Source organism: Pseudophryne corroboree, chromosome 7 (assembly GCF_028390025.1).
Source record: "Pseudophryne corroboree isolate aPseCor3 chromosome 7, aPseCor3.hap2, whole genome shotgun sequence".
In the NCBI taxonomy this organism is placed as follows: domain Eukaryota; kingdom Metazoa; phylum Chordata; class Amphibia; order Anura; family Myobatrachidae; genus Pseudophryne; species Pseudophryne corroboree.
In genome coordinates, this window is record NC_086450.1 from 426,363,214 (window position 1) to 426,390,199 (window position 26,986).

Genomic DNA, 26,986 nt, shown 5'->3' on the forward strand with positions numbered 1-26,986 from the left:
CTTTTTGCTTGGAAGGTTATCCCAATGGGTAGAGTTTTTCTGTGGGAAATTGGAACGGGCGACAGTTGGGATTAGACGCCCTCATCATTTTCTTAGTTTAGCACTCGAGGGATTTACGTATTTGGGACGGATTTCTAGTTCGTTTCACCTCCTCTCTGGAGCTTTTCACGGATGCCTCTGGTGCTTGCGATTCTTGCTGTTGCTGGATATTTTTCCCAGACTGGGCGCAGTGGCGCTCTGGCGCTATGCCCTGCATAACAAACAGGTCGTCTTCTGGTGCGACAATTTGGGCGTGGTTTTTGCCATCATTAGGCAGGAGTCCACATCCTTGCTGGACTACGGGTCTTCGCGCAGATAGTCTTGCTATGCTGGGTGACCAACATTACATTGCGAGACAAGCATGTCCCGGCCGAGCGCAACGAAATTGATGATACCCTTTCTCGCGGCGACTGGCAGTGGTTTCGGCAGTTAGCTTCTGCAGCTCTAATCCAAGGGGACTTCTGTCCTGCTTCTGTGTGCGGATTGGAGGATTTAGCCCACAGGTCTTTGGCTCCTGCACCTTTTACGGCTTATCTGGCCGCTTGGGAGCGGTGGAATCGCTACCTTCTGGAGAGGGGCCATAGTGGGTAAGACCCCTCACAAGGCAGATGGCCCATAGTTGCATTGGATTCGGGATGTCTGGGATGGTGGCAGAAGGCCAATCCCATAACATCTGGGTAGCAGGCCCTCAGGGATGGTGGCAGAAGGCCAATCCCATAACATCTGGGTAGCAGGCCCTCAGGGATAGTGGCAGAAGGCCGATCCCATAAGATCTGGGTAGCAGGACCTCAGGGATGGTGGCAGAAGGCCGATCCCAGAACATTGGGGCAGAAGGCCCTCCAACATTTAGGTTATTATTTTAATTATAATTTTGAGATATTTTATTTTCATGAGCTGTCTGCTTTCTGCTATGTGTGATAAATATTTCAACCGTCCCTTAGTTAGACAGGGAGTTTTTTCATCCAAGTTTAGATTTAATAGGCCTTCCTTTCAGTCAATAAAGGCCGTCGACGTACGCCCCGAAGGTTTGGGGTGTAGGATTCAGCGCTCACGATACGAGGATACGGGGATACGATATGGGGATACAAGGTTCGCCTCTTCATGGCGGCCTTTACGATGGCCTTCCACGGTGCGCTCAGGGTGGGTGAGCTGGGGTCCGTCTCTCGGACTTCTGCCTCGCCCATGCTGGCGGCCCGCGTCGTCGTATGCCCCGACGGTTTGTGGTGTTGGATTCAGCGCTCCAAGACGGACGTAGTCGGCAGGGGGCAGTGGGTTCGAATGGGTCAGGCTCGTGCACGGGGCATTTGTCCAGTTGCCGCGGCCCAGACATATTCGTCCCTTCGGCCTCCAACACCCACCGGGTGGCTCGTCCATCGTGACGGTTCCCCGTTGTCCAGATATCACTCCCGGTCAGTTTTGGAACGTTGTCTTTTGTACCTGGGTCTATCTCCGGCCGACACTGGGACTCACTCTTTCCGCATCGGCGCTGCCGCTGCGGCGGGTTGGTCCGAAGTCGAAGTCCGGGCACTGGGTAGGTGGAGGTCTGGTGCAGTCAGACGCTATATCAGGCTTTTTCCTCCCAGTGCGCCCCTTTGAGGACTAGCCGCTCGTCGCAGTTGCACTTTGCGAATGCGGGGGCCTTGAGGAATTTTTGTTTTATTGTTGGTTTTAATTACGGCTTTTGCCGGCTAACTAAGTTTTGTGTTTTGCCTCAAGTCAAATTAGGCAACCCTTCCCCCCAAAACCCCCTCCCCGTTAGGGATGCAGTTAGGTTGCCCATCTACTACTCATACTATCTTTATTTTGTTTATTAACCTGCGTCACACCCTTCTTTGGCAGGACGGCGGTTAGATCCGCGCTTTATATGATTTGTCGGCCATTCATACATCTACTGGCTGTCCGTGTCTGCTCTGGCCTGAGACACAACCCGGCTGGAGCTGCAGGCTGTGCGCTGGTTGGGGCGTAGAGGCCTCCGCTGGGACGGCCTGCGGGACTGGCTTCGGGCGGCAGTTGGCCGATTTGGGTACCCGCGGTTTCTGGTCTTGCATCTGGGTGGCAATGATCTGGTGCGCCGCACTGGGCTCGACATTCGCCTCGGGATCAGACGTCAGCTGTTGGAACTTATGGCTGACTGGCCGTTTTGCCTGACCCTCTGGTCAGACATCGTCCCTTAGCGTGGAGCCTTTAACCCTGGGGCGATTGACCTAGTTAGGAGGAGGGTCAATTCAGTAGTCGGTCGTGCTGTCCTCCAGAATGGCGGGCTGGTCGTGCCGCACGGTGGTATCTCCTTCCGTGATCCGACACAGTACTGGTCTGACGGGGTGCATTTGTCGCCGGCTGGCATGCTGATTTTCTTGGAGGACATTATTCACGTTCTTAGGCCCCTTTAGGTAGTTTTTCTTGGGTTCCGTTGCGTTAGTCCGTGTTCTACTTTTAGGTCTCTTTAGTTAGTTTTGTTCTGCTTTTTAGGTCCCTTTAGTTAGTCTTTTCGGAGTTAGGTGGCGGTGGCAGGTTGGTAACCTGGAAGTTGGCCGGTTTCTGAACGGTTACTTAATTTTAATTATGAGTTCAAGGTTAGTAAGTTTGGGTGTACTTTTAGGTAAATTTTATAGTTTTATAATTAGTTTACGGGCATCGCTTTACCAAGTGGGTCCATATAACTGGTATAAACATATGTGGATGGCGGGGCCGGTGGCCCAATTTTTACCATGTAGGGGCGGAGCGTACCTCCGTCCCTGCAACTGTTGGTGGGGCAGGGGTAGTGGCAGAAGGTCGACCCCTGTCCTTGGATTTTTGATTTTCGATGTCTGGGATGGAGGCAGGAGGCCGATCCCGGAACATCTGGGGCAGAAGGCTCCCTCACACATATGTTTTTTATTGCTTCTTTTTTCTGTATTATAACATTGACCACCCATGTTACGTTTATCATGCTTAACCGTTCTTCTCCCCGCCACCTTAGTTAGAGAGGGAAGTCTGCATTTTAGTATTTAATAGACCTTCCTCTCAGTCAGAAAATAAAAGCTGACCCCATTCACGCCAATTACAGTTGTTGTGTCATTATTTTATAAGATAAGTGTGCTTGAGTGGCGCGTGGATGCATCTGACGTGTGAGGTTTATACAATTTTATAATCCATGAGTCAATATTTGGAATCATTATAACTCCTAAACAAGAAGACTAATATGATTAAGTGGGGTGTCTGTTGTACGTCTATCTATACACACTGCTTGTTTTAGGGCCTTTTTCTATACCCCTACATGTTGTAAGCAGGAGTACAGCATATTTGTAATGTTTTATGTAGGAAAACTCAGGGGGTCATTCCGAGTTGTTCGCTCATTAGATTTTTTCGCAACGGAGCGATTTGTCGCAAACTGCGCATGCGCAATGTTTGCAGTGCGCCTGCGCCAAGTAAATCTGCACAAAAGTTTGGTAATTTACTCACATCCTAATGAAGATTTTTCTTCGTTCTGGTGATCGTAGTGTGATTGACAGGAAGTGGGTGTTTCTGGGCGGAAACTGGCCGTTTTATGGGTGTGTGCGAAAAAACGCTGGCGTTTCTGGGAAAAATGCGGGAGTGTCTGAAGAACGGGGGAGTGTCTGGGCGAACGCTGGGTGTGTTTGTGACGTCAAAAAGTCTTGGGGGGGGGGGGGGGGGTGCTGCTGCCATGGCCCATGGCTAGACCTTACACCTCTGGTGCTGCCCAAGTGGGGCCACTACTGTCAGGGCCGCTTTTTGTTCCCAATCCGCCCCTGACAGTATCTATATGTTTATATTTCTAATACTAGTTTAAGACCTGTCACATCAGTCTCTGCCTGCCCCTGCTTGGCTCCACCCCCCTCTGCTATTTTCCCCAGCCCTTTCCCTTCCCTTTTGTGGCTCAAATCCCCCTCCTTCCTCCCATCGTGTCTCTGTCTCAATCCATCCCAGGTCGATCCTGCACAGTCATCGCAAGTTCTTTCCTCCCCCTTCCCCATCACGGTTCAGCCACAAACCCCTCACCTATCCCCCTTCCACATTACCATACTAACCCTGGCGCCCAGTCAACCTCTCCTCAGCTGTCCCACCTCACATGTAGATAAATATATATATTTGTTTGTGGATGGTATTGGGACCCTGGCGCTTGGGATGCCGGCGCTCAGAAGACCGATGTGCAGAATCCCAACACCTGCTAGGTAGGAATATTCTAACCCTCCCCATGTAACCTCCTAACCCTATCTACCCATACCCGCAGCCTAACCACAACCCTCCCCCCTTAGTGCCTAACCCTCCCTCCCCACAGCCTAACTCTAGCCCCCCACCTAACCCATCCTGTAGTGCCTAAACCTAACATCCACCTTTCACGCAGCATAACCCCAACCCTCCCCGGCATACATACGATCGAGATGCCTTCAGTCAGAATTCCGGCACCGGCATTGTGGTTGATGTTCGATTCCCGTCAGTCTACTGACCAGTGTTGGGATTCCAGCGTTATCCCAACTGCCGGCATTCCGAATGCCTGTATGCTAACCGGATCCTAAATATATATACTAAATATATATATTAGTGACCTTATTACTGTATACAGTATGTGGTTGTTTTTACTTTGAATGGCACCTGAACTGATGATATCACAACTATATATGTATGTATATATATATATATATATATATACATATATATATATATATAAAGGGAATGTCCCACACTCTCACCCAACCAAAACAAAAATATATATATATATTCAGTGGGGCAAAAAAGTATTTGGACAGCCACCGATTGTGCAAGTTGACCCACTTAAAAAGATGAGAGAGGTCTGTAATTTCCATCATAGGTACACTTCATCTGTGAGAGACAGAATCTGAAAAAACCCAGTAAATCACATTGTATGATTTTTAAACAATTTATTTGTGTGTTCTTGCGGAAAATAAATATTTGTCGTATGATTAGTCCTATTAGTGATACCCGCTGTTGTGCTGTTATTGCATTATTATAGTTCTCCCATATATGTCCTTTTGTTTTATAACCTGGATGCTGTCCTGTATGTTGTCAGTCAGTCTTCTCCAATAGATTCCCTATTGATACCACATACTGACAGCCTCTGTGCTGTCGGAGTTTACATTATCTTCCTTTGTAGTACTGCACACCACTATGTTGCTATTCTGTTTCTGTCGGTAGTTACTTTGTTTCAAGGTCTTTGTTTCTAGTATATCACACCCAGGATTGGGTGTGCTATACTTATGCTGGGATTTATACTGTTTAATCTGTTGCCTGTGTGCATTTAAAATATATTCCGCTCATTGTATATGCCAGAGAGAGCCACACTGCTGTAGTCAGGATGGATGGTGTAGTGGTTAGCATTACTGCCTCACAGCACTGAGGTCATGGGTTCAATTCACGCCATGGCCCTAACTGTGTGGAGTTTCTATATTCTCCCCGTACTTGCGTGGGTTTCCTCCGGGTACTCCGGTTTCCTCCCACAATTCAAAAATATACTGATAGGTTAATTGGCTCCCAACAAAAATGAACCCTAGCGTGAATGTGTGTGTACATGTGGTACGGAATATAGATTGTAAGCTCCACTGGGGCAGGGACTGATGTGAATGAAAGATTATTCTCTGTACAGCGCTGCGGAATATGTGTGCGCTATATAAATAACTGGTAAAAAAATAATAGGAGGGCTCGCTGCCACACAAAGAGCTGCAGAGTATGGGGCAGGTGTAATCTCGGTGTGAGCAAGCAGAGTATGCCCACGTTGGAAGGACCTTGTACCGTAAAGTTCTGGGCTAGCCGCGCTGAGAGTGCTCGTTCGGCGCATATGTAGCCACAATGAGCATGGCTACATCTGTATTACAGTCAGGGGTTTGTTCATTCATAGACTCTCACATTGCACTGTTCATGTAAGTGAAGAGCGGGGGAAAAGGAGATTTTTGAGGGTAGGTGCTAGTCACACCATACGTACTGGCCACACACCCTGTGCAGACCACACCCCCACAACACTGGTTACACCCCCACCTCACTAGTCACAGCCTTGCTGTGCTATTCACACCCTCTGCAGCGGCACACATTAGGCCCTTCATAAATTTCAGCTCCAGGCCCATGTGGACCTTAATCTGGCACTGCACTGGAGAGGCGACGGTCACTGATCGACCGTAGGGGGCGGGAGGGAGTATGAAGGGAGAGGAGGTTGGAGATGTAGGGAGCAGTGGAATTAGAGATGGCCTTATATGTGAGGGTGAGGAGTTTGAAGAGGATTCTGTGGGGGAATGGGAGCCAGTGTAGATTTTGGCGAAGGGGAGTGGTAGATGTGGAGCGGCAGGAGAGGAAGATGAGCCTAGCTGCAGAGTTCAGGACAGATTTGAGGGGAGCAAGATGGGAGCAAGCGAGGCCAGTGAAGAGAACACTGTTACACATAATAGGAACTGAGGCACTGTAATGTGGCATAATATGTAGCGGAGGAACTAAAGTGTTGCATAATATGAACTGGGGCACTGTATGTCATAATGTGTATTGGGGGTGCTGTGTTGCATAATGTGTACTGACAGCCCTACAATGTGACATAAGGGGGTCATTCCGACCCGATCGCTCGCTGCAGTTTGTCGCAGCGCAGCGATCGGTTCGGAACTGCGCATGCGCCGGCGCCACAGTGCGCTGGCACATGCCAGCCGTTGTTGCCTAGCGATTGCCTCTGAGGCGATCGCTAGGCGTGGCTGGACCTTTGGGGGGGCGGGTTGCGGCATCTGCGTGATGTCACACGCAGCCGCTGCGGGCCGGGGAGCGACGAGTAGCTCCCAGCCAGCACGCTAAAGCTGCGCTGGCCGGGAGCTACTCTTGAAGTACAAAGGCATCGCCGCTGTGCGATGCCTTTGAACTTCTGCGGGGGGGGGGGGGGGGGGCGGCACTGACATGCGGGGCGGACTAGCCCTGTGCAGGGCGTCCTCCCGCACGTCAGTGTGAATGATCGTAGCTGTGCTAAATTTAGCACAGCTACGATCAACTCGGAATGACCCCCAATGTGAACTATGGCACCACTGTGTGTCAGAAAATGATCTAGGGTACTATTATTGGGCATAACATTAATAACAGCAACAGAGAGGTGTCTCTCTAGAAACATTTGGAAGGGGCCCCTTCAAAATGTTGATATGGGGCCCATAAAGTTCTGGCTACACCCCTTTAAAGCAATATGCCGTGAGTCGTGGATGTATGAAGGGGGTCAAAATGACAAGATGCTCATAGAAACGCATTATATTGTCCCTGCTCATTGTTCTGCCCTTTTTACTAGATAGTTGGTGGGTTGCGGGAGGGCCGCCTATTCTCCCTGCGATTGATCCAGATATTCCAGGAGACTAGGAAAGTAGGCTCTGCTCAGACAGCAGCATTGCAGGGTTCCAAAACAAAACGGTCCTCACAAAAAAAATCCTTTTCCCACCGTCCCCAAATTTGCAGAAACCGGTCAACGGCTGTAGCAGTGAGCATAGAGATTGATACCATTAGAGTAGTGATGCGTTTTACTATGTTCCCTAAACATTTTATGGTGCTAACCAATGTGTTAATGATGGCGGTACAGTATACAAGGTCATCAGAAGGGTCCAGAATGCCCTGGCACCCACTTCTACTGTACTTACAGATCCTTGACTAATCTGTAACTTTCTATTTGCTAATACCAACATTATTCTGGGGTTTGTAGTAAAATGACGTAATAGGATGTGAGAATCAGAAAGTGAGAGATTTTGGAAAAATTCTCCTGGTTTTTAAAGCGGCAACCATTTACATGGTAAAATCAGCCTAGTTTTGCCATAAAAATGATTGGCACTTTAAAAAAACCAGGAGAATTCTCCCCAAATCTCTCACTTTCTGATTCCCTCCCCCCAGGTGTTAAACGGCGAGCTACAGTGATGAATGTCAGCAAAATATCACACACCATCTCCCTTATCCCCCTCCCATCCTATCCCACACCTCACCGTGGGCCTGATTCACTATGGATCGCTATTGAGGCTGAGATTGCGATTCTCACAAGTCTGCTATTGCTAAAAATCGCATGTGAAGAGCCGCCAAGAAAGGATAAAAGACGCCCACCGATGCATTCGCCAATCTGCGTAGTCATCAGCAGAATCACAATGCATACGCAAAAAATTACACCATCAACATCTACGCTGACCCCAGCAAACGCAGAATTATGAGAATGCAGTTGCAGCGGGCGCCATGTTTTTGAATGCAGCGTCCGCAGATGACATCAGATACACTCCCCAAAAACGGCCATGACAGGCCTATGTTTTCCTGACCAGACCCCACAAACGCCATGGATGTTACCACCCACGAACGGTCACTTCCTGTCAATCAAAATGTGCAAACTCTTTACAATTAGGCTGCATACGCAAGGCGATCGCATTTTTCCCTTTGCGCATGCGCAATTCATTTGCAGTGCATGCGCAGTCTGACAATAATCGCTCACTGCGTGCAATCTCACATTTGCAAACGGTAGTGAAACAGGCCCTAAGATAGAAACTTGCACATGGATACACCCCAGTGTGGTTACCTGTCTGTGTATTTCCCCTGCTTTCACATTTTCCGAAGGGAAAAATAGAATTTGTTTCCCTAAATCTAATGAAGAGATGTGTACCTGTACTGTGGTCGTCATAGAGCACGTTAGCACCCCTCGGTCACTACAGACGTAACAAGGCATAATCACAACTCGTGGTCGCTACTAATATATTTAGCCATATAAATAATCCATTGTCACTATGGGCATCACTACACGTACTAAGCAATTAGTGTCACCATGGAAAACATTATATATCATGTCACTATACTGTATCTGCATGTAAAGTCTAAGAATATCGCACTATTTATATCTTGTTGCCTGAGGTCCATCACAAGCGCTGACAGATACCTCTAGAGTATATTAATGTGAGGGGCAGCTTATGGTTTACACTGTACATATGCAAACAGAGGCCAGGATTTAGAGGCATAATTATAACAGGGTGAAAAACACTATGGGGGACATTTACTAAGCAGTGATAAGAGTGGAGAAGTGAACCAGTGGAGAAAATGCCTCATCAACCAATCAGCAGCTCTGTATCATTTTATAGTATGCAAATTATAGATGTTACTTCAGTGCTGATTGGTTACCATGGGAAACTTCTCCACTCGCTCACGTCTCCGCTCTTATCACTGCTTAGTAAATGTCCCCCTATGGCTGGAAAGATGAGTGTTATTTTTGTGGTAGTAGGACTTCACCCTACATCAAGGAGCAGGGGTTCATAGAGTGGGAGGTGGGTAAAATGAACAGAAAACTGAGCCTGTCTGGGGCCCTGGACCTGCCAATGGGACACAGTAATAGCCCCAAAGTGGTTTGGCCACTGCCCGCCACGCCTACCCATCTAAGCATGAAGTCCGAAATTCCCACACCTCCAACACGGGCCCTCATTCCGAGTTGTTCACTTGCTAGCTGCTTTTAGCAGCCGTGCAAACGCTAAGCCGCCGCCCTCTGGGAGTGTATCTTAGCTTAGCAGAAGTGCGAACGAAAGGATCACAGCATTGCTACAAAATAAGATTGTGCAGTTTCTGAGCAGCTCCAGACCTAACTCCTAGCTTGCGATCACTTCAGTCTATTTAGTTCCTGTTTTGACGTCACGAACACGCCCTGCGTTCGGCCAGCCACGCCTGCATTTCCCCAGGCACGCCTGCGTTTGTATCTGACACGCCTGCGTTTTTACACACACTCCCCGAAAACGGTCAGTTACCACCCAGAAACACCCACTTCCTGTCAATCACTCTGCGGCCAGCAGTGCGATTGTAAAGTGTCGCTAGGCCTTGTGTGAAACTGCATCGGCTGTTGTGAAAGTACGTCGCGCGTGCGCATTGCACCGCATGCGCATGCGCAGAAGTGCCTTTTTTTGCCTGATCGCTGCGCAGCGACCGAAAACAGCTAGCGATCAACTCGGAATGAGGGCCACTGTGGGGTCACACCTTCCTTCGTACTTGTGTTCAACATCATGGCGACCACTGGTGATACGACTCACTGACAAAATGCTGTATCTGTGAATAAAATAGGGGTGCTCAACTTGCCACCCCCGGCCCCACCACAATTTTACTATTACTGTGGCAGGGCATGTTGGAATGTGTATTCCACAACAGCTGGAGGGACGAATTTTGAAAACCCCTGAAATAAAGTATTTTTTTCATTGGTTTAAACAAAAAAAAACAAAAAAAATTGTAATCTATACTTAACAGTTTACATTTTTTTCTTCTGTCCACCAAGTGTCCCTCGGAAGCAAACTGGAGGCTCTCAGTGTCCCTGCTGATGTGTGAGCAGTGCAGGTCCCCACAGCCTGGCAGGTGAAGCCTTCCTGCCAGGTGCCTGTATTCCTGGGAAAGATAAGTGTGGTTCAGCTGTCAATGTGATATGTAATTGCCATTTCGCACCTAAGGGGATCCTGGTGATATTTTATTGGTAAAATGCAGTTACAAGTGATTTGTTTTTTTATTAATGCGATAGGCAGAGATAAATAATAAAATCAGCCTTATCGCTGCATACTAAAATAGACCCCCAATTCTGGCATTGGGTGCACTCGGGATCCCGACTTCGGCATGGTGACTGCCAGGATCCCGAGCGCCAGTCACATGACCGCATCCCCTTAGGTCTATAAACTATGCTATCACCCCTGAAGACATTAGTAAATTCTCCAGGGAAACTGGTATCATACCTTCTAACAGCTGAGGGGTTAATTCAATTCGAGGCGAAGGGTGCGAGTTGCCGCTGAAACTATGTTTCAATACCGGCGATGGCACCGCATCTCACACCCCTCATGGCCCACTTCCTGGTTCTCGCACTCTGTTACATTTCCCACACGATGTGATTATTCACACACAAATAATAACACTACCTGTCCCGTATACTGTATTCATCAAATTGTGATGCCCCTTAATTCTACAATTGCGCATTCAGTTTGTATATTCTCCCCGTGCTTGCGTTGGTTTCCTCCAGGTACTCCAGTTTCCTCACACAATCCAAAAATATACTGATAGGTTAAATGGCTCCTGACAAAAAAATTAACCCTACTGTGTACATGTGCTTAGGGCAGACTGGATGGGCCAAGTGATTCTTATCTGCTGTCAAATTCTATCATACTTGCCTAGCCTACCGGAAGCTGCGGGAGACTCCTGATTTTTGAGGTAGTCCCCCAGAACCCTAAAATGGTAAATAGTTCACCCGCATCTCGCCCACACCCTGCCGCTTCCTACTGAAGCGGGGAGGGTGAAGATAAAGACACTGAAAGCACAGCTGCAGGGTGTAGGGGGCGGGCTTAAATGTTGCAATCGGGTGATTTAGCCCCACCCCTACCTAGAGATGAGCGGGTTCGGTTTCTCTGAATCCGAACCCGCCAGAACTTCATGTTTTTTTTCACGGGTCCGAGCGACTCGGATCTTCCCGCCTTGCTCGGTTAACCCGAGCGCGCCCGAACGTCATCATGACGCTGTCGGATTCTCGCGAGGCTCGGATTCTATCGCGAGACTCGGATTCTATATAAGGAGCCGCGCGTCGCCGCCATTTTCACACGTGCATTGAGATTGATAGGGAGAGGACGTGGCTGGCGTCCTCTCCATTTAGATTATAAGAGACTGAGAGAGATTTACTGGAGCTGACTAGGAGGAGTACTGTTACTGTAGAAGTGTAGAGACTGAGTGGAGAGAGTTTACTAGTGAGGACAGTGCAGTTTACTTTATAATCCGTTCTCTGCCTGAAAAAAGCGATACACAGCACACAGTGACTCAGTCACATACCATATCTGTGTGCACTGCTCAGGCTCAGGCCAGTGTGCTGCATCATCTATTATCTATATATAATATTATATATATCTGTCTGACTGCTCAGCTCACACAGCTTATAATTGTGGGGGAGACTGGGGAGCACTACTGCAGTGCCAGTTATAGGTTATAGCAGGAGCCAGGAGTACATAATATATTATATAGTGAGTGACCACCAGACACACAGTGCAGTTTATTTAATATATCCGTTCTCTGCCTGAAAAAAGCGATACACACAGTGACTCAGTCAGTCACATACCATATCTGTGTGCACTGCTCAGGCTCAGGCCAGTGTGCTGCATCATCTATATATATTATATATCTGTCTGACTGCTCAGCTCACACAGCTTATAATTGTGGGGGAGACTGGGGAGCACTACTGCAGTGCCAGTTATAGGTTATAGCAGGAGCCAGGAGTACATAATATGATATTAAAATTAAACAGTGCACACTTTTGCTGCAGGAGTGCCACTGCCAGTGTGACTAGTGACCAGTGACCTGACCACCAGTATATATAATATTAGTAGTATACTATCTCTTTATCAACCAGTCTATATTAGCAGCAGACACAGTACAGTGCGGTAGTTCACGGCTGTGGCTACCTCTGTGTCGGCACTCGGCAGCCCGTCCATAATTGTATATACCACCTAACCGTGGTTTTTTTTTCTTTCTTTATACATACATACTAGTTACGAGTATACTATCTCTTTATCAACCAGTCTATATATTAGCAGCAGACACAGTACAGTGCGGTAGTTCACGGCTGTGGCTACCTCTGTGTCGGCACTCGGCAGCCCGTCCATAATTGTATATACCACCTAACCGTGGTTTTTTTTTCTTTCTTTATAGTCATACTAGTTACGAGTATACTATCTCTTTATCAACCAGTCTATATTAGCAGCAGACACAGTACAGTGCGGTAGTTCACGGCTGTGGCTACCTCTGTGTCGGCACTCGGCAGCCCGTCCATAATTGTATATACCACCTAACCGTGGTTTTTTTTTCTTTCTTTATACATACATACTAGTTACGAGTATACTATCTCTTTATCAACCAGTCTATATTAGCAGCAGACACAGTACAGTGCGGTAGTTCACGGCTGTGGCTACCTCTGTGTCGGCACTCGGCAGCCCGTCCATAATTGTATATACCACCTAACCGTGGTTTTTTTTTCTTTCTTTATACATACATACTAGTTACGAGTATACTATCTCTTTATCAACCAGTCTATATATTAGCAGCAGACACAGTACAGTGCGGTAGTTCACGGCTGTGGCTACCTCTGTGTCGGCACTCGGCAGCCCGTCCATAATTGTATATACCACCTAACCGTGGTTTTTTTTTCTTTCTTTATACATACATACTAGTTACGAGTATACTATCTCTTTATCAACCAGTCTATATTAGCAGCAGACACAGTACAGTGCGGTAGTTCACGGCTGTGGCTACCTCTGTGTCGGCACTCGGCAGCCCGTCCATAATTGTATATACCACCTAACCGTGGTTTTTTTTTCTTTCTTTATACATACATACTAGTTACGAGTATACTATCTCTTTATCAACCAGTCTATATATTAGCAGCAGACACAGTACAGTGCGGTAGTTCACGGCTGTGGCTACCTCTGTGTCGGCACTCGGCAGCCCGTCCATAATTGTATATACCACCTAACCGTGGTTTTTTTTTCTTTCTTTATACATACATACTAGTTACGAGTATACTATCTCTTTATCAACCAGTCTATATATTAGCAGCAGACACAGTACAGTGCGGTAGTTCACGGCTGTGGCTACCTCTGTGTCGGCACTCGGCAGCCCGTCCATAATTGTATACTAGTATCCAATCCATCCATCTCCATTGTTTACCTGAGGTGCCTTTTAGTTGTGCCTATTAAAATATGGAGAACAAAAATGTTGAGGTTCCAAAATTAGGGAAAGATCAAGATCCACTTCCACCTCGTGCTGAAGCTGCTGCCACTAGTCATGGCCGAGACGATGAAATGCCAGCAACGTCGTCTGCCAAGGCCGATGCCCAATGTCATAGTACAGAGCATGTCAAATCCAAAACACCAAATATCAGTAAAAAAAGGACTCCAAAACCTAAAATAAAATTGTCGGAGGAGAAGCGTAAACTTGCCAATATGCCATTTACCACACGGAGTGGCAAGGAACGGCTGAGGCCCTGGCCTATGTTCATGGCTAGTGGTTCAGCTTCACATGAGGATGGAAGCACTCAGCCTCTCGCTAGAAAAATGAAAAGACTCAAGCTGGCAAAAGCAGCACAGCAAAGAACTGTGCATTCTTCGAAATCCCAAATCCACAAGGAGAGTCCAATTGTGTCGGTTGCGATGCCTGACCTTCCCAACACTGGACGTGAAGAGCATGCGCCTTCCACCATTTGCACGCCCCCTGCAAGTGCTGGAAGGAGCACCCGCAGTCCAGTTCCTGATAGTCAGATTGAAGATGTCAGTGTTGAAGTACACCAGGATGAGGAGGATATGGGTGTTGCTGGCGCTGGGGAGGAAATTGACCAGGAGGATTCTGATGGTGAGGTGGTTTGTTTAAGTCAGGCACCCGGGGAGACACCTGTTGTCCGTGGGAGGAATATGGCCGTTGACATGCCAGGTGAAAATACCAAAAAAATCAGCTCTTCGGTGTGGAGGTATTTCACCAGAAATGCGGACAACAGGTGTCAAGCCGTGTGTTCCCTTTGTCAAGCTGTAATAAGTAGGGGTAAGGACGTTAACCACCTCGGAACATCCTCCCTTATACGTCACCTGCAGCGCATTCATAATAAGTCAGTGACAAGTTCAAAAACTTTGGGTGACAGCGGAAGCAGTCCACTGACCAGTAAATCCCTTCCTCTTGTAACCAAGCTCACGCAAACCACCCCACCAACTCCCTCAGTGTCAATTTCCTCCTTCCCCAGGAATGCCAATAGTCCTGCAGGCCATGTCACTGGCAATTCTGACGAGTCCTCTCCTGCCTGGGATTCCTCCGATGCATCCTTGCGTGTAACGCCTACTGCTGCTGGCGCTGCTGTTGTTGCCGCTGGGAGTCGATGGTCATCCCAGAGGGGAAGTCGTAAGCCCACTTGTACTACTTCCAGTAAGCAATTGACTGTTCAACAGTCCTTTGCGAGGAAGATGAAATATCACAGCAGTCATCCTACTGCAAAGCGGATAACTGAGGCCTTGACAACTATGTTGGTGTTAGACGTGCGTCCGGTATCCGCCGTTAGTTCACAGGGAACTAGACAATTTATTGAGGCAGTGTGCCCCCGTTACCAAATACCATCTAGGTTCCACTTCTCTAGGCAGGCGATACCGAGAATGTACACGGACGTCAGAAAAAGACTCACCAGTGTCCTAAAAAATGCAGTTGTACCCAATGTCCACTTAACCACGGACATGTGGACAAGTGGAGCAGGGCAGGGTCAGGACTATATGACTGTGACAGCCCACTGGGTAGATGTATGGACTCCCGCCGCAAGAACAGCAGCGGCGGCACCAGTAGCAGCATCTCGCAAACGCCAACTCTTTCCTAGGCAGGCTACGCTTTGTATCACCGCTTTCCAGAATACGCACACAGCTGAAAACCTCTTACGGCAACTGAGGAAGATCATCGCGGAATGGCTTACCCCAATTGGACTCTCCTGTGGATTTGTGGCATCGGACAACGCCAGCAATATTGTGTGTGCATTAAATATGGGCAAATTCCAGCACGTCCCATGTTTTGCACATACCTTGAATTTGGTGGTGCAGAATTATTTAAAAAACGACAGGGGCGTGCAAGAGATGCTGTCGGTGGCCAGAAAAATTGCGGGACACTTTCGGCGTACAGGCACCACGTACAGAAGACTGGAGCACCACCAAAAACTACTGAACCTGCCCTGCCATCATCTGAAGCAAGAAGTGGTAACGAGGTGGAATTCAACCCTCTATATGCTTCAGAGGTTGGAGGAGCAGCAAAAGGCCATTCAAGCCTATACAATTGAGCACGATATAGGAGGTGGAATGCACCTGTCTCAAGTGCAGTGGAGAATGATTTCAACGTTGTGCAAGGTTCTGATGCCCTTTGAACTTGCCACACGTGAAGTCAGTTCAGACACTGCCAGCCTGAGTCAGGTCATTCCCCTCATCAGGCTTTTGCAGAAGAAGCTGGAGGCATTGAAGAAGGAGCTAAAAGGGAGCGATTCCGCTAGGCATGTGGGACTTGTGGATGCAGCCCTTAATTCGCTTAACAAGGATTCACGGGTGGTCAATCTGTTGAAATCAGAGCACTACATTTTGGCCACCGTGCTCGATCCTAGATTTAAAGCCAACCTTGGATCTCTCTTTCCGGCAGACACAAGTCTGCTGGGGTTGAAAGACCTGCTGGTGACAAAATTGTCAAGTCAAGCGGAACGCGACCTGTCAACATCTCCTCCTTCACATTCTCCCGCAACTGGGGGTGCGAGGAAAAGGCTCAGAATTCCGAGCCCACCCGCTGGCGGTGATGCAGGGCAGTCTGGAGCGACTGCTGATGCTGACATCTGGTCCGGACTGAAGGACCTGACAACGATTACGGACATGTCGTCTACTGTCACTGCATATGATTCTCTCAACATTGATAGAATGGTGGAGGATTATATGAGTGACCGCATCCAAGTAGGCACGTCACACAGTCCGTACTTATACTGGCAGGAAAAAGAGGCAATTTGGAGGCCCTTGCACAAACTGGCTTTATTCTACCTAAGTTGCCCTCCCACAAGTGTGTACTCCGAAAGAGTGTTTAGTGCCGCCGCTCACCTTGTCAGCAATCGGCGTACGAGGTTACATCCAGAAAATGTGGAGAAGATGATGTTCATTAAAATGAATTATAATCAATTCCTCCGCGGAGACATTGACCAGCAGCAATTGCCTCCACAAAGTACACAGGGAGCTGAGATGGTGGATTCCAGTGGGGACGAATTGATAATCTGTGAGGAGGGGGATGTACACGGTGATATATCGGAGGGTGAAGATGAGGTGGACATCTTGCCTCTGTAGAGCCAGTTTGTGCAAGGAGAGATTAATTGCTTCTTTTTTGGGGGGGGTCCAAACCAACCCGTCATATCAGTCACAGTCGTGTGGCAGACCCTGTCACTGAAATGATGGGTTGGTTAAAGTGTGCATGTCCTGTTTTGTTTATACAACATAAGGGTGGGTGGGAGGGCCCAAGGACAATTCCATCTTGCACCTCTTTTTTCTTTTCTTTTTCTTTGCATCATGTGCTGATTGGGGAGGGTTTTTTGGAAGGGACATCCTGCGTGACACTGCAGTGCCACTCCTAGATGGGCCCGGTGTTTGTGTCGGCCACTAGGGTCGCTAATCTTACTCACACAGTCAGCTACCTCATTGCGCCTCTTTTTTTCTTTGCGTCATGTGCTGTTTGGGGAGGGTTTTTTGGAAGGGACATCCTGCGTGACACTGCAGTGCCACTCCTAGATGGGCCCGGTGTTTGTGTCGGCCACTAGGGTCGCTAATCTTACTCACACAGCTACCTCATTGCGCCTCTTTTTTTCTTTGCGTCATGTGCTGTTTGGGGAGGGTTTTTTGGAAGGGACATCCTGCGTGACACTGCAGTGCCACTCCTAGATGGGCCCGGTGTTTGTGTCGGCCACTAGGGTCGCTAATCTTACTCACACAGCTACCTCATTGCGCCTCTTTTTTTCTTTGCGTCATGTGCTGTTTGGGGAGGGTTTTTTGGAAGGGCCATCCTGCGTGACACTGCAGTGCCACTCCTAGATGGGCCCGGTGTTTGTGTCGGCCACTAGGGTCGCTAATCTTACTCACACAGCTACCTCATTGCGCCTCTTTTTTTCTTTGCGTCATGTGCTGTTTGGGGAGGGTTTTTTGGAAGGGACATCCTGCGTGACACTGCAGTGCCACTCCTAGATGGGCCCGGTGTTTGTGTCGGCCACTAGGGTCGCTTATCTTACTCACACAGCGACCTCGGTGCAAATTTTAGGACTAAAAATAATATTGTGAGGTGTGAGGTATTCAGAATAGACTGAAAATGAGTGTAAATTATGGTTTTTGAGGTTAATAATACTTTGGGATCAAAATGACCCCCAAATTCTATGATTTAAGCTGTTTTTTAGTGTTTTTTGAAAAAAACACCCGAATCCAAAACACACCCGAATCCGACAAAAAAAATTCGGTGAGGTTTTGCCAAAACGCGTTCGAACCCAAAACACGGCCGCGGAACCGAACCCAAAACCAAAACACAAAACCCGAAAAATTTCAGGCGCTCATCTCTACGCCCTACCCACAGACCCGCGAATCACCAGCATTTCCTTGTTTTGGGGGCGGGGCCTAGCGATGCAGCACTGTGGTCCCGCCCCCGAAGTGTCAGGCTACGTCTCCTCTCCAGGGAGCCAAAAAAAGTAGGCAACTGTGAATTCTATATAATAAGCATTTAATTTTAATTTTTTTTTTTATACGAAATTCAGAAAGCTACGTGCTACCATGTGTTGCTCATTTGAATGAGACCCATATTATATCATTATTGAAGATTCTGTATGTAAGAAGCTCTGGTGTGTAAGGTACAGTACATGATGTAAAACAGTATGTGTACCATGTGGGTGTCAGGCTTACTGTGTGCTGTGCATGTAGACTTGTCAGCGATGTCTGTTTCCTAGCTACAAACTGGCGCTCGGCATCACAAACTGGAGAATCATCCAGCTGCCGTATCTGCCGATGCCTGTTATCGTGATCTGAGGTAGAACATTGCTTTATACATGAATAAAAGAAGAGACTTTAGTGAGTAAATAGAATGTAACTCATGTTAGCATGTATTATAATAACAACGTGTATTACAACGTATGCACATATACCTGCCTACACACTCACACATAATAGCATACAAAAGAAATCACATCTTAGCATAAAATGTGGGAGTTACAGTCGTATGCACAGTACAAATAATTTCATTTCAGTACATTTGTACAGTACAAATAAATTATATATACAATATATATATATATATATATATATATATATATATATATACAAAACAAAAACCAATTGCGCTTAGTGTGTAGCCTTCTAAAATGCTTGGATTCTATTTTTCAATGAATGTTCCTCCACGGTGTGGGTTCTTACACCTGGTGTCACCTGTAAGTATACTCTCACACCAGAAATACACCCAAAACAGAATGGCCTAATTAGATACAGTGTGATACCAAATCACTTTCTATTAAAAGTACATGCTAAAATGTCATGTGATCACATGAACATTTGTAAAAAATACATCAAGATACAGTCAAGGAATTTTTCTTAGTTTCAGCAGTTGGAAGAATCACCCTCACCTTTGCACGTGTGAGCTCAACAGGGTGTAATGGCGAACTGGACCAGAGACCGTAACTGATTTGACAAATCAGTCACGGTCTCAAGTTCAGTTCGCCATTACACCTTACAATGTGATAACTTGAAAGCAGCTCCACATCACAGGGAAATTCTTAGTAGATGTCGGGATGTGACACAGGGGGTGATCCAATAAGGATCACAATCTTCTGTGCAGTTTCCCGATGGTGGGGAAACTGCACATGCGCAGGACCCGTTCTCAGTGTGTGCAGAATGGGTCTGCAATTGCATCGCAGCTATGCTAACGTCTCTGCTTGATTGACTGCAGAGGTATTCGGAGGTACAGTAGGGGCAGGGGTGGTCGGCGTTTCTGGAAAACAGTGGCATTACTCCCCCATTTTTCGTGAGTGGCGAGGCCAAGGACTACGTCATGGATGCAGTTTCCTTGTCTCGCAAGGCCACCTAAGTAAGCTTAGGCTTGCTCAGCCTGCCATCACAGATGAACATCACGAGTGATGGTCGCGCTGTTGATCACAGATGCGATTGCAAATGCAGGAGGAAGGTGATATGCAAGCAGCCTTGCAATTGCAATCCCTACTGAATGAGGCCCACAGTGCTGGTACTTTGAGCTCCTTAGCACTGCCGTCTGTCAGATCACTGGCAGCTGCAGGCAAACACTTTTCTGCCATCCAAGCTCATTGTTCACATTCACTTTTGGAGGTACTGGCGTAGCAACTCCATTGTTCATGCCTGGTTCGAACAGATCCACGCTGAGTACATAATGGGAAGATCTGTAGGTCAGTCGCGTGGCCATTCATACAGCAGCACCTAAGAATACCTTTTAACGTGTGCGCTCCAGGTTGCTCAGAAATTAATTAAAGAACAATTAACAGTTGCACCAACACTACTCTTCACCAAAGCACCCACCCCCCACCCGTTACCCTGTCACTTGGACTGGTCGATGCCGTGACATCACAAAGCAGCGCTGCCTTTTCCCTGACTGTCCCTCCCCCCACCGCCGTCTCCGAGGAGCGGAGCAGATGTACAGTACCGCCGGCATTGACAGTCTGTTTCAAACAGCTGCTGTCCGCAGTCCTACCGCTGAGAATGAGGCTGCTTCCTGGGTTATAAGAAAGGTATTTTCTTCTGCTGATGGGACGATATGGTAGACTAATGGGGCTATATGGTAGCCTGAGGGGGCTATATGGTGGACTAATGTGGCTATATGGTAGCATGAGGGGGCTATATGGTGGCCTAATGGGGCTATATGGTGGACTGATGGGGCTATATGTTGGATGGATTGGACTATATGTTGGATTGACTGGACTATATGGTGGACTAATGGGGCTATATGGTAGCATGAGGGGGCTATATGGTAGACTAATGGGGCTATATGGTAGCATGAGGGGGCTATATGGTGGACTAATGGGGCTATATGGTGGACTGATGGGACTATATGTTGGACTGATGGGACTATACGGTGGACTAATGGGGCTATAGGGCAGCATGAGGGGGCTATATGGTAGACTGAGGGGGCTATATGGTGGACTGATGGGGCTATATGGAGGCATGAGGAAGCTATATGGTGGACTAATGGGGCTATGTGGTTGCATTAGGGAGCTATATGGTGGACTGATATGGTTATATGGTGATATTATGGTCCTACTGTATATGGTGGCACGATGGTCCTACTGTATATGATGTCATACGGAAAGTTTTGAGTGCCACTGCTTTGTATTACATATCTGGGGGTATCGGAGGAATGTCTCCAAGAGTGCTAACATGCTTCTAAATGCTGCTACTTAAGAAATATGTCTTGACTTACCTGTTTGAGCATTTATGGAATCACTTCTGCATTGGTGGAATAAATTTCAAATTTTTGGTTGTGCTGATCCCTTCTATTCACTCAGCGTGGCTGAATGTGTTTATGAGGACTTGCTATACTAAACCCTTGGATCAAGCACCCAGGCTTCACTAAGTAATGTGTGCAGTTCATGAGATATATATATATATATATATACACACACACACACTGCTCAAAAAAATAAAGGGAACACTTAAACAACACAATGTAACTCCAAGTCAATCACACTTCTGTGAAATCAAACTGTCCACTTAGGAAGCAACACTGATTGACAATCAATTTCACATGCTGTTGTGCAAATGGAATAGACAACCGGTGGAAATTATAGGCAATTAGCAAGACACCCCCAATAAAGGTGTTGTTCTGCAGGTGGTGACCACAGACCACTTCTCAGCTCCTATGCTTTCTGGCTGATGTTTTGGTCACTTTTGAAAGCTGGCGGTGCTTTCACTCTAGTGATAGCATGAGACGGAGTCTACAACCCACACAAGTGGCTCAGGTAGTGCAGCTCATCCAGGATGGCACATCAATGCGAGCTGTGGCAAGAAGGTTTGCTGTGTCTGTCAGCGTAGTGTCTAGAGCATGGAGGCGCTACCAGGAGACAGGCCAGTACATCAGGAGACGTGGAGGAGGCCGTAGAAGGGCAACAACCCAGCAGCAGGACAGCTACCTCCGCCTTTGTGCAAGGAGGAGCACTGCCAGAGCCCTGCAAAATGACCTCCAGCAAGCCACAAATGTGCATGTGTCTACTCAAACGATCAGCAACAGACTCCATGAGGGTGGTATGAGGGCCCGACGTCCACAGGTGGGGGTTGTGCTTACAGCCCAACACCGTGCAGGACGTTTGGCATTTGCCAGAGAACACCAAGATTGGCAAATTCGCCACTGGCGCCCTGTGCTCTTCACAGATGAAAGCAGGTTCTCACTGAGCACATGTGACAGACGTGACAGAGTCTGGAGACGCCAAGGAGAACGTTCTGCTGCCTGCAACATACTCCAGCATGACCGGTTTGGCAGTGGGTCAGTAATGGTGTGGGGTGGCATTTCTTTGGGGGCCACACAGCCCTCCATGTGCTCGTCAGAGGTAGCCTGACTGCCATTAGGTACCGAGATGAGATCCTCAGACCCCTTGTGAGACCATATGCCGGTGCGGTTGGCCCTGGGTTCCTCCTAATGCAAGACAATGCTAGACCTCATGTGGCTGGAGTGTGTCAGCAGTTCCTGCAAGTTGAAGGCATTGATGCTATGGACTGGCCCGCCCGTTCCCCAGACCTGAATCCAATTGAGCACATCTGGGACATCATGTCTCGCTCCATCCACCAACGCCACGTTGCACCACAGACTGTCCAGGAGTTGGCGGATGCTTTAGTCCAGGTCTGGGAGGAGATCCCTCAGGAGACCATCCGCCACCTCATCAGGAGCATGCCCAGGCATTGTAGGGGGGGTCATACAGGCATGTGGAGGCCACACACACTACTGAGCCTCATTTTGACTTATTTTAAGGACATTACATCAAAGTTGGATCAGCCTGTCGTGTGTTTTTCCACTTTAATTTTGAGTGTGACTCCAAATCCAGACCTCTATGGGTTAATAAATTTGATTTCCATTGATAATTTTTGTGTGATTTTGTTGTCAGCACATTCAATTATGTAAAGAACAAAGTATTTAATAAGAAAGAATATTTCATTCATTCAGATCCAGGATGTGTTATTTTAGTGTTCCCTTTATTTTTTTGATCAGTGTATATATATGGGTGGTATTCATGTGACCGCCGGTCAGCTGACCGACAGTCACATGACCTCCTCCACCAGCCCGACGGGTCACTATCCCGATGGTCGGCATGCCGACCAACAGGGACTATTTCCACTCGTGGGTGTCCACGACACCCATAGAGTGGGAATAGAACCCGTGGCGACCGCAGGTCGCCACCGAGCCCGCAGCATGGCGAGCGCAGCGAGCCCGCAAGGGGCTTGCTGCACTCGCCCCTCCCCGCTGGGATCCCGGCGTCGGTATGCTGCCGGAATCCCGGCGTCGGTATATATATATATATATATATATATATATGCCATGGTGATTATTCCTATTCAGCATCAGTAGCAGAATATGCAACTACTTTTATAGCATGCTGGGGGCCACCCAGGGCAAGTTTCCCAGCATGCTAATTGGCGTCCAGCGATGCAATCACAAAACAATTGCGATCGCAAAACTGAGGAATTAAGGATGACCTCCTGGGTCATCGTAAGTTCCACCGCCATTTTTCGGGTTGCAGCGGCCGCTTGTGATGTCCCGCGGCCGCCATGAAAACAGTCAACTTCCCACAATGGTCAGTCACCACCCCCTTCCATGCCCGCTGCTGTCAATCATTATGCGATCGCACCCATCGAAGTGACTCCTCTCACATGCACACTATCATTGCTGCGCGTGCGCAGACGGTCAGAAAACGGACATCTACGTTCATGCAGCAATAGCAACAGCTACTGAATGAGGGCCTATATCAAGAAAGTGACAAATTAGCAAAAAATAAAAAATAAATGAACATTTTGAACTGCAGATATTTTTGGGTGAAACCTTAAAGGGAGAATCTTATTGGGTGCAATTATGGAAAGGTGAATTAATGCCGAAGCAATCACAACAGTATTTATTTGTGGTGTTTACAAAAAGAAACATTGGTGTTGGTTCACTTTCTGTACATTTTAACAAAAACAAACTTTTTATGACACTTTTGTTTTATTTCATTTTGATGTGCTAGAATGAACAAAAAGGCTAATAGTATTTTTGGAAAATTCAGTTTCAAAAAATAAAACATGATATAATTTGAGTGGGTAATTCATGGGGAAAGAAGCGCTATTGATATTGGAATGTGACAAGAGCAGACACTGAAAAAAAATGGGTCCAACACAGGGGTGAGAACCCCATCAGCAGCGCAGGGGTTAAATAGAGGTTTGCTGCACAGCCGCCTGGTTTCCTGTCATTTGAATCATGTATATGTAACAATATAATTTCGGTAAACGCTGTCAGCATGCTCCTGTGCTTAAATCTGATTCCTGGAACCAGCTCCTTGACCTCCTCTGAACATCCTGGATCTCTGGACTCACTAGTAAGTTATCCGTCTGTCATTGCTGCATAACTTTCATTATATAAATATTCTGCAGTGCCTCGGACCTGTTACAGGTGCTCAGATACAGTATCTGTTATCAATATTCTTACATCCTGGATTGCAAATTCTGGATATCTTTGAAGCCATTATCACAGCTTTTCTGCTAGCAATATCCTTATATAACCTGGTCTACTTTGTTTAAACCTGTTATTATTACACAGGTTTCTACTAGCAATAGTGTTACATAGTCTGGATTGCTTTGAACCTGTTATAGTATATAGTGGGGCCTGCCGGGGTTTCCCTTGTGCCTCTGTGGGCCAGACCAACCCTGACCACAGTATACCTGTTTCTATTTCACTTTATTTAAAATTAAACCACTTGCTTCACCTCCACTGTAGCCTTTTGTACCAACAATGGTGGTTACACTTGAACTAATGTGACACACCTAGTATAACAGCAATCTACTTATATAATGCTTCCATAGACTGCTTAATCCTTGTGCACCATATCCATTTAGCTCAGTACAATATTTCTGCTTTTATCATAGAACACAACACCAGTGCCAGTGATTCCAGTGTACAATGCACCAGGGGCCATAGCCCAGCCCTTCCACCCCCAAAACATGGAATGTCATGCGTCAGGAGAAGGCAGATAGCTGGAATCGTCCTAAGGATGCACCTAAATGTGTCTCTACAGGCTGCAGGGTGCCGTTCTAGGTACCGTTCTCATACCCCCCCCCCCCCTCCTTAATGCCCTTCAAAAGACTACCACTTTAGTTGTCAATTGGCCGCAGTGACTGCCCCCCATGGTGTACAAACTATGAGGTTAATGTATCAAGCAGTGAAAAGAGTGAAGCAGTGGACAATTGGAGAAGTTGCCCATAGCAACCAATCAGGATTTACCTACTATAATTTTATCGAATGTATTTGATTAAAGCTTCCTCAAAGTTAACTGGTTGCTATGGGCAACTTCTTTACTCTTTTCACACCTTGATACACCATGTTTAATTGTATAAATCTCCATGTCCCCATATACTTTACCATGCCATAACCTTTGCTGAAAGCACTATGGGCAGGATGTACTAAAGAAGAAATGCGGTAAAAATCCCATTTTCCAAATGTTCTAAAGCCCCGACGCCAGGGCTCCGACAAGGAAGGTAACGCCAGCCTATGGAAGCCTATGGACTTCTTTCTGCATTGTGCTGTGTAATGGATCCGATCCCTCCCAGCATGCCCCATGGCCACCTGCACAGACAGGCTCCCAGGTCATAAACCTGGAAGTCCAGGGACAGAACACATCACAAAGGACAGCTCTTACTGCAAGAGCTGTCTTCCCCAATACTAATGACATGTGTTAGTACATATGCGATTAGTATGCATGCAAATTGTGGCGGGATGTTAATACATCCAGCCGTGTATCATCACAAACTTCACAGTCCATATGTATATGAATCAGTGCTCTTGAGTATTACTCCACTGTTCCTGTACTGGGTGGTCTTCAGGATCCCGGCGCACAGTATACCGGCGCCGGAATCCCGACAGCCGGCATACCGGCACTTTTTCTCCCTCTTGGGGGTCCACGACCCCTCCGGAGGTAGAATAAATAGCATGGCGCGTGTAGCGCGCCACCGTGCCCGCAGCGCGGCGAGCATAGCGAGCCCGCAAGGCGCTCATTTGTACTCTCACCCAGCTGTCAGTATGCCGGCGGTTGGGATTCCGGCGCCGGTATGCTGGCCGCCGGGAGCCCGGCCGCCAGCATACCCTACTACACCCCCTGTACCAACGTACGGAAACAGTATGAAATACCTACAAGCAAAATTCCGACGGTCAAAACCCCGACAACAATTGACCGATGGTCAAAATCACGACAAGGTCAAAATACCGACATTTAAAATACCGACAAGGTCAAAATACCGACATTTAAAATGATGACAGGTCAAATAATCGACACAAGTTTCTCATTGTTTTTTGTGTGTGTATGTCGACATAGATTGATATGGACACCGTATTAGTGACCCGTGTCCCCTCGCATGGCTCGCTGCGCTAGGCACACTATTATATTCTCCCTCCAGGTCCACTGGGATGGTAAAGTATGAACAAGTTGGTTTCAATAAAAAAAAAAATCATGAAAAACTCATGTCGACTTTTTGACCTGCCGACATTTTAAATCTCGATATTTTAAATGTCAGTATTTTTAATGATGGTATTTTGACCTTGTCGGGATTTTGACCGTCGGTCAATGATTGTTTGGATTTAGACCATCGGGATTTGGATTGTAGGTAAATTGACCGCATCCCCAACGTACAGCTCGCAGTAATCAGTGCTTGCCTGCACTGGCGATACGCTGTCCGGATTCTGAAGACGGTGTTAACCACCAGGGCATGCATGGTAAATTTCACACTATATCAGCCTCTCTGACTCAAGTGAACAAGGAAAGGAGCATCTGGCAAATAATGGGGCAGATGTATTAACCTGGAGAAGGGATAAAGAAGTGATAAAGCAGTGCTAAGTGCAAGGTGATAATGCACCAACTAATCATTACGGATTTGAAAAAAGACTGCTTTATCACTTATTTATCCCTTCTCCTGGCTTAATACATGTGCCCCTATGTTTGATATATACATACAAAATCATCTGTTGTTGGATTTGTAGCCATCTGTATGTATGGGTGGTAGTCATGTGACCGCCGGTCGGTTGACCGACAGTCACATGACCTCCTCCGTGAGCCCGACGGCTCACTATCCCAATGGTCGGCATGCCGACCAACAGGGACTATTTCCACTCGTGGGTGTCCACGACACCCATAGAGTGGGAATAGAACCCGTGGCGGCCTCAGGTCGCCACCGAGCCTGCAGTGTGGCGAGCGCAGCGTGGCGAG